The sequence below is a fragment of the Pan troglodytes genome, chromosome 5 (genome assembly GCF_028858775.2).
Source record: "Pan troglodytes isolate AG18354 chromosome 5, NHGRI_mPanTro3-v2.0_pri, whole genome shotgun sequence".
Classification (NCBI taxonomy): Eukaryota; Metazoa; Chordata; class Mammalia; order Primates; family Hominidae; genus Pan; species Pan troglodytes.
In genome coordinates this window covers 12843437-12851455 of record NC_072403.2, presented here as the reverse complement: position 1 = coordinate 12851455, position 8019 = coordinate 12843437, and the positions used below count along the sequence as shown (strand labels likewise).

The 8019-nt window shown below is 51.1% G+C and overlaps 1 long non-coding RNA gene across 1 annotated transcript; it reads right to left on the bottom strand.

Moving 5' to 3' along the window:
- Nucleotides 1-306: 306 nt before the first annotated feature.
- LOC104006707 (uncharacterized) lies at nt 307-7063 on the bottom strand. Its single transcript, XR_001718658.1, has 3 exons — nt 6698-7063; nt 2103-2210; nt 307-699 (listed from the first exon to the last, which is right to left on the bottom strand). It is a non-coding gene; the product is annotated as an uncharacterized LOC104006707 (long non-coding RNA).
- Nucleotides 7064-8019: the final 956 nt, after the last annotated feature.

Below are 8019 nucleotides of genomic sequence, written 5' to 3'. Positions count from 1 at the left end.
TCCTCTCTGCAGACGCAGAGGCTGACGCTGGCCCGTAGAGCTATTTGCCTTCCAAGGTCACAGAAACCTTGGACGGATCGGGCTGGCAAAGGTCTCCTGACTACCCGGCTGGAGCTCTTTCTGTAGGCCCCTTAAGGCTGTCCTAGTCAAGCCACAGTGGGAAGTAGTGACAGAGAGCATGAGATTGACATTGCTGTGCCTCAGTCGTAAAAACCGGACCAGCTCAGTCTCCAGGCTCACTGGTGAATAATAGGAACCTTTATCATCCTTTCCGTCAGAAAGCATTTATTTAAAACCCCTTGGCTAACTCACAGGGTGAGCTGGCCTGTCACACACCATCACATGGTGTGGAAACTGGCAATTAAATTTAGCAACCCACCTCGGCAAACTCAGACTGAGATGTTTACTGGCCAGCCCAGCCCAGGGGGAGCCAGGGGCTTTCATTCCTAAATCAAGAGGTTTCCAGAAAAAGTGAAACACGGCTGGGGTGGGTTATGCTGAATTATGAGCACCTGTCCCCATCAATAACTTGGCGTCCTCAAAATGCTACTGCAGGACTCTGAGGTCCAAGAATGCCTGTCCTGTACACAGCTGAGGGACGGCTATTGGCCTCACTTGCAGGGCTGCCGCTCAGAGAGGGGGAGATGCCGAAAGGGAAGCGCTTGCTTGCTCCAAGGACAGCTTGTTTGTTTACTGACTCTGGGGACAGAGAGAGACAACATTAATCAAAGAATAGATGTCATTTCCCCTCCACACCCTGAGAAGAGTGCTGCAACTGTGGCCCGTGGTTTATCTGTAACAATGTAGGTGAGCCACTTCAGTGCATTTCCATGATGGCAAACAGCAAGGTGGGCATCCTGAGGAGTGAGTTTCCCGGTTTACAGGGGGCAATCAGAATTATGGCCTGGATGCAGTGATACAGCAATGCCTGTAGTCCAGGAAGCTGTTCTGTTATAAAGGTCTACTTTCTGGAACACCCTTGGGGCTGCAAGCTAGCAAAAGTGGAGTTTGTGTGCATCTTCCGGATCCAGCGGTGTGAGTTAGGATGTCTCAACAAGAGGGGCTGCCATTTGTCATCTTAGCCAAAGACTCAGCCAGAATCCTACTTTTTAGTGGGGCTGGGGATGTGATGGTGAGAGAGAGGTAAGAGGATGAGTATTGCACAAGCTAGACTCGTTAGTCACAGCTTTCCCAACCCTTGACGTGCCTGGTAAATTATAGCTGCCCAAGTGCAGTGAGGGCTTGTCTTCGACGTGGGCCCAGATCTGCTGCTGTGGGCAGAAAGGCGAGGACCCTCGCAGCCCTACAGGAAGGTACCAGATACCACTCTTCCTGTGTGTGAAAGCACCTGCTGCTCAGATTTAGATAAATGTGTTTCAGCTCAAGCACACCCACAGGAGTATCTGTTCTCCCACCTTACACAACAGCACCTGACAACAGAACAAAACTTGAAGTGTCGTAAACCGGGCCCTGAGGGGAGGAAAAAGGCTGGCGGATATGGGAGCTACCCCTGCTCAGAAATGAAGGGGAGTGGCTGTGTATTCTTCTGAATGTATAACCCCAGTGAATTTCCAGTAATGCTGGGTGATGATGGAAGGGCATGGAAGCCTTTAAGGCTGGTAAAACTGAGCTTGCCAAGCCAGGTTCTCACATGTGCTGTCATTAAGAGTCCTGGCAACCTGTTAGTGTCTACCCTGCCCCTTCCAGGTCCTATCTTTATCTCTGCTTTCCCTCCTTCCCTTTTTCTTTTGCTCCTTCTTCTTCTCTTTTGTTTTCTCTCCCTTTTTTAGACCTAAAAACAGTGTCTCCCTCCAGACCTTCCTTGAGTCACTGGGGCCCCTGGGCTAAGGAAATAACTGCTCCTCCATGGGGCAGAAGAAACAGGTCAGGGCCAACACTCGTGTGGCCTTGAGTCTAATGCCAGCATGACCCGCTGTGCGGGTTGCTGTCTATTTTCAGTGCCTGGTTTCTCTCTCTGTAAGATGGAGATAATGGTCCTCCCTCTCCCTGCCTTCACAAGGGTGATTTCAAGGACAAGCAAGATCATGCTTAAAAGCCCGCCTCGGGGGAAGGGCTGGGCGTTATCAGGATTGTTCATTTACCTTCCAGAGTCTGCTGATGTTTTTACTCGTGTCTTTCTCATCTTGTAAAGCAGGTTACCTCCTAAGAGTTGTGTTTGGCTCAAGGTCACGCAAGGTTGGGTGTCTCAGCTGGATTTAAACAAAGAACAATTGAGTTCCTAATCTACGGCTCAGCCCGTTGGACCACAGTGACTTCTGGTCTCTTGTACCTGGAAGCCCAGCCCTGCTGGAGGAAGTAACGCGCCTGCTCTCCAGGTGATGTGGGAACCTGTTGTGCCGCTGCCTCCTCCCCCAGCAGCCAGGTGGAATCCAGCTCTCTCTGTGTCCCCAGCATCGCACACCTGCCTAGCACAGCCTGCCTTGCAGAGCAGGTGTTGGCTGTGAGATGCTCAGTCTGGCGAGGGGAGTCAGAGGACGCAAATCTGCTTGGGGGATTCAGAAGTGATGGACAGGCCCCAAGTGTGAGATTTCCAGGCTAATTAAAAAGTTTCTCTTCTATGAAACTTCGAATTTAATTAGTTTGCTTATGGGGCATCTAAAATGGAAATACCAGGGAAGCAGAAATGCCAAACAAAAGTGGAAAGATCCCTTCTGAGTGGGGGACGACCCCAGCTGCTGTGGCTGCACTGCTGTGGTGGTCGTTTTCCTGGATTGCCCTGCTCTGCTTTGGACTGCAGGGCTCTGTCTTCTGAGAACTACATTTCCCAGGTCCCCTTGCTCCTGGCTTCTGGCTGGCCTCCACCCAGGGAGTCAGTGAAGATAAACCGAAGGGCTAGGGGACAGGAGATTCAGGGCGTTTCTCTGTCTCTCTGCAGCCTGGTCAGGGTCCTTGGCACTGGTCCTCTGTGGCTGGGTGGCCCTTCCCTCCATCCTTCCAATTCCTACCAGATAGTGCAGGATTCGGGTTCAGATAACATCCCCTTTCCAAGCCCAGAGTGGGTAGAAACTTCTAAACTTCTTCCTGTTATTTCTTTCTGGGTTGCCTCACTGCCCCTGTTTGACTTTTCAGCAACTCCAACGTCTTTGCAACCAGTTCCCCACTGTTGAAGACCTAGGCTGGGCACTGTTTTCCCAACTGATCTGTAGCTGGAATCTCTGAAGGCACCTCTGTGGTGCCTTCGGATTCATGGGATTATTTGTTCTAATTTATTTTCTCTTTTAAAAACTATGGTAAAGTGCATATAACGTAAAACTTACTGGCCGGGCGTGGTGTCTCACACCTGTAATCCCAGAACTTTGGGAGGCCGAGGCGGGTGGATCACCTGAGGTCAGGAGTTCGAGACCAGCCTGGCCAACATGGCGAAACCCTCTCTCTACTAAAAATACAAAAATTAGCTGGGTGTGGTGGCGCATGCCTGTAATCCCAGCTACTTGGGAGGCTGAGGCAGGAGAACCCCTTGAACCTGGGAGGCGGAGGTTGCAGTGAGCCAAGATTGCGCCACTGCATTCCAGCCTGGGTGACACTCCTTCTCAAAAATAAAAATTTAAAAAACCCCACTTACTATCTTAACCATTTTTAAGTGTACAGTGTAGCAGTTTGTTTTTTTTAGAGACAGAGTCTTACTGGCTCAAGTGCAGTGGCACGCTCACAGCTCACTGCAGCCTTGACCTCCTGCACTTAAGTGATCCTCCCACCTCAGCCTCCCGAGTTGCTGGGACTGCGGGCATGAGCACTGGCAGTTTAGCAGCATTAAGCACATTCACATTGTCGTGCTAACACCACCACCATCCATCTCCAGAATTCTTTTCATTTTGCAAGACTGGAGCTTTGTGCCAATTGAACACCGAGTCCCTTTTCCCTTCTCCTTCCAGCCCCTGATGACCACACTTCTACTTTGTTTCTACGGATGTGATGATTCTAGGTATCTCCTGTAAGCAGAATCATTCCGTATCTGTCCTTTTGTGTCTGGCTTATCTTAGCATAATGTTCTCAAGGTCCATCCATGTTGTAGCATGTGTCAAAATTTTCTTGCTTTTAATGCATTTTTTTTTTTTTTTTTTGAGACGGAGTCTCGCCCTGTCTCCCAGGCTGGAGTGCAATGGTGCGATCTAGGCTCACTGCAACATCCACCTCCTGGGTTCAAATGATTCTCCCGCCTCAACCTCCCGAGTAGCTGGGATTACAGACACCCACCACCATGTCCAGCTAATTTTTTGTTGTTGTTGTATTTTTAGTAGAGATGCAGTTTCACCATGTTTACCAGGCTGGTCTCGAACTCCTGACCTCGTGATCCGCTTGCCTCAGCCTCCTAAAGTGCTGGGATTACAGGCGTGAGCCACCACGCCCGGCCAAAGTTTTTTTTTTGTTTTTGTTTTTGTTTTTTTTGGAGATGGAGTCTCGCTGTGTCACCCAGGCTGGGGTGCAGTGGTGCGGTCTCGACTCACTGTAAGCTCCGCCTCCCGGGTTCATGCCATTCTCCTGCCTCAGCCTCCTGAGTAGCTGGGACTACAGACACGCGCCACCACTCCTGGCTCATTTTTTTTGTATTTTTAGTAGAGATGGGGTTTCACCGTGTTAGCCAGGATGGTCTCCATCTCCTGACCTCGTGATCCGCCAGCCTCAGCCTCCCAAAGTGCTGGGATTACAGGTGTGAGCCACCACACCCGGCCCCAAGGCGTTCTTAATTATGTTTTATGTTAATGCTCTAAGGGCGAGTACATCCTTGTGGCTTTTGGAGTGTCACACAGTGTGGCAGCATATTTGACTGCTTAGTCAGTACTAACAAGTGGACAATGCAGATTTGACATTTTTTAGGACTTGTAGCTGCCAGAGGAGTGAGGCAAGAGGCTTACAAGTTGAGTGCAGCCCCCAGTCAGTCTGTGACCTGGTCTTTTGTGGCATCATTGCTTTCAACTACACTTGTACTTAAGTTTATTGCATAGATTAAGAATTGGCTTTTTGCACTTAATTGAAAAACAGAGGTTACATAGCGGTGTCTCTTCAGTTCAGCAGCAATGCTTCAATCAGAGGTGCACGTGTGTGTGAAAGTGTGAGTGTGTGTGTGAATCACTTTGCAGTGACAAGCTAGATGCACGCCATGGAATTTCTCTTCCCATTTACTCTGCCTTAATAGAAGCATTGGTTTAGAGAGAATATTGATATGCTGATTCTAAATTGGAGACCCTCCCAAAAGAAGAAAAAGTCTCGAGTTTCTTTTCCCGTCTTTTTATATGAAGAGTGTTTCCTTCAAAGGAGAACAGGAAAGAAGGTGCTGAATTTGGGTGTGTGAGCTCTTTTCTCGCTTAAGGCCCAGGGAGTCACCACAGCCATGGCTGACGGTGCCAGCTCTCCTGCATGCGGCCGCTGGCCCATGGGTTTCACTTTCCTGTTTAACATTGTAGAAATGGGGACAGAGAGACCAAATGACAGGCACGTGGCCACGCAGCTGATTCAAATAGGGGTGGTCTGGCTCTGTCAACAAGGTTTGTTTAGGGCCTGGTAAGGGGTCACGTCTTGGAGGTATCAAGGTGCGCTTGGCTCCAATTGCATCTGCGTCTAGCAGGCTGGAGTTTGCTGCGCACTGTGGGCTGGAGCCAGGCCTGCACGCCTCCCTCCCATCTTCAGACAGCAGCTGCCTCTGGCCTTGGCCTGCTTTCCTCTCCTGCTGAAGGAGCCCCACCAGGTGGCCCAGCGTCCTCCATCTGTGGGGTCTCAGGCCCCAGGAGCTCATCTTGATGCCGGACGTTGCCCTGAGGTCAGCCTGGAGTTCTAGCTGGGCCTGGTGACCCTGAAGCTGTCTCCGCCCAACACTGCTTCAGCTTCTCAGAGGCCCAAGGCTACAGTCAACACCAGGAACACTGTCCATTCCAGAAGCTCCCCTGCGTGACTGTGAAGCACATGGCCTGGGGTGGAGGAAGGGAAGATGGGGGTGGATGTTCCAGTTCATCATCCGGGTACAGTTCTCTTCTTGTTACCTGAGCTCTTGTGTGTTACTGAAAGCCAGTTGGATGCACGTGGAGTTTGAACAAATAAACAAAGAATGAACACTGGGGTAGGGCACTGTCACCTCTAGGATACCATGTTCTAAAACGTGCACGTGCCCCTGGTGTGGTGTGATATGATAAGTCTGCAAAACGAGCTCTTGGTGGGAATGCATTTGGGGCCTTATCAATCAACCCCAAACAGTGTAGACACAGACAGAGATGGGCGTGGCATTGAAGCCAGAGTGTTCTAGGTACTGTGTGTGTGCTGGGGGTAATGTGTAAGTTCTGTTTCCCAAGATGTTGGGAAGAAACCCTGCCTGCCTGGAGTGGCTTCTGGGATGCAGCCTCGGAGCAGGCCTGGTGGTGCAGGAAGCATCTGGCTGTCACGCCTGGAGCTAGTGTGCCCCCGGCCGCCAGCCTGCTTGCTGGCCAGCCTGGAGCACGGAGGGGGAAGAAGCCACAGAGGAAATTGGTGGGTGAGGCCACCACGGGTTTGCAATAGGTCTCAACCTGTCACCGTCAAGGCGGGGCCTCCCATAAAAGGCCTCTTTAGCCAGAATTTGGGTTCCTTTTGAGCCTTGTACAGCACAAAATGAATCCAAGACAAGCAGACAGTCTGGTTTTACTCCTTCAGTTGATATATTTTAAACTCTGTAGTGCACATTTACATTTTTAACCACATGCTGACTTACTGTTTGTGTGGGGAGGTCTGTGCTCTCCTAGTGCCTTGTCACGGGGAAAGGTCATCCGAGGCTGGGCTCCTTCATGCAATCACCAAGTCTGGCTGTGGGAGAAAAGTCCTGAGTCCTTGGGTAGCTGTTGTGGTACCTGCTCTGAGAAGTCCCCCAGCCACTGGGCCTGGACCTGTCCTCAGCTACCAGTTCAGTGGGTCTCGCCTGCACCCCAGGCTGTCTGTCATCTGGCCAGGCTCTGACACAAGGGTCACGGGGCTGGGGGAGGCTCCTGGCCAGGTGTGGCGAGGGGCAAGCCCACACGGAAGGCAGCCCTCTGCCCAGGAGCCTGCGGGTCTCCAGAGCCTGCTTGCACAACACTTTCTGCGTGCGTTTGCATCACAGCCTCAGCAACTGTCGCGTCAGCATGTGACCTTTACAATTGTTGACAAGGAGCCACTTCTGGAGACTGTGCTCAGAAGGAGCAGTCCCTCTTCCCGCCACTCTCCTGCCTGCCTGCCCCACACGCTGAGGCCCACCGCTGGCCACTTGGCATTTTATTTCATTTAATTTTAAATTTATGTTTATTTTTTGAATTGATTTTATTCTGTTTTATTAATTTAATGTAATGTTATTTTAAAGATGGGGCGTCGCTCTGTTGCCCAGGCTGGTCATGAACTCCTGGGCTCAAGTGATCCTCCTACCTCAGGCTCCCAAAGTGCTGGGATTACAAGTGTGAGCCACCATGCCTGGCTTATTTATTTTATTGTTATTTTTAACCTCACTGCCTGATGCGCACTTTTGGAGAATTTGGCACTTCTCCCTCCCTGTGAAGACCCAAGATCAGCCCCCGTGTCCTGGCATCACCGCTGTCACCTCCAGGCATAGTTTGGCAACCGCCCCACCAGCACACACACACCCCCCCTGATATTTTCTGATTCTCAGTGGGGCTCGAGGAGCCTCCTGCTCCCAGCTTTATCTGACCTGGCGAGGAGTCGGGTGAAAGGAAAGGTACAGGGCACCTTGTAGAAGACCTGGCAGAGGAGGCTGGAGGAGGGAAACATTTCCGGGCAGGAAAACACTAATAGGGCCGTTCAGCGGCTCTCAGGCCTAGAGGGGTGTGATCCCTATAATTCAAGGCAGGCCCCAGACCCGCCTGGGCCTAAGGGCTGCAGGGGGATCCTTTTCTCTCCCTCACTGCAATTTAGGCCATTCTTCCCTGGAACACACAAGTCACAGTCAGCCAGGTAAGAGGCAGAGAGAAAGCCAATTCCTGTACCTGGAGGAGATGTGGATGCCATGGAAACTTGGTGCCCTTGGAGGCTGCATGAAGTTGAATGTGG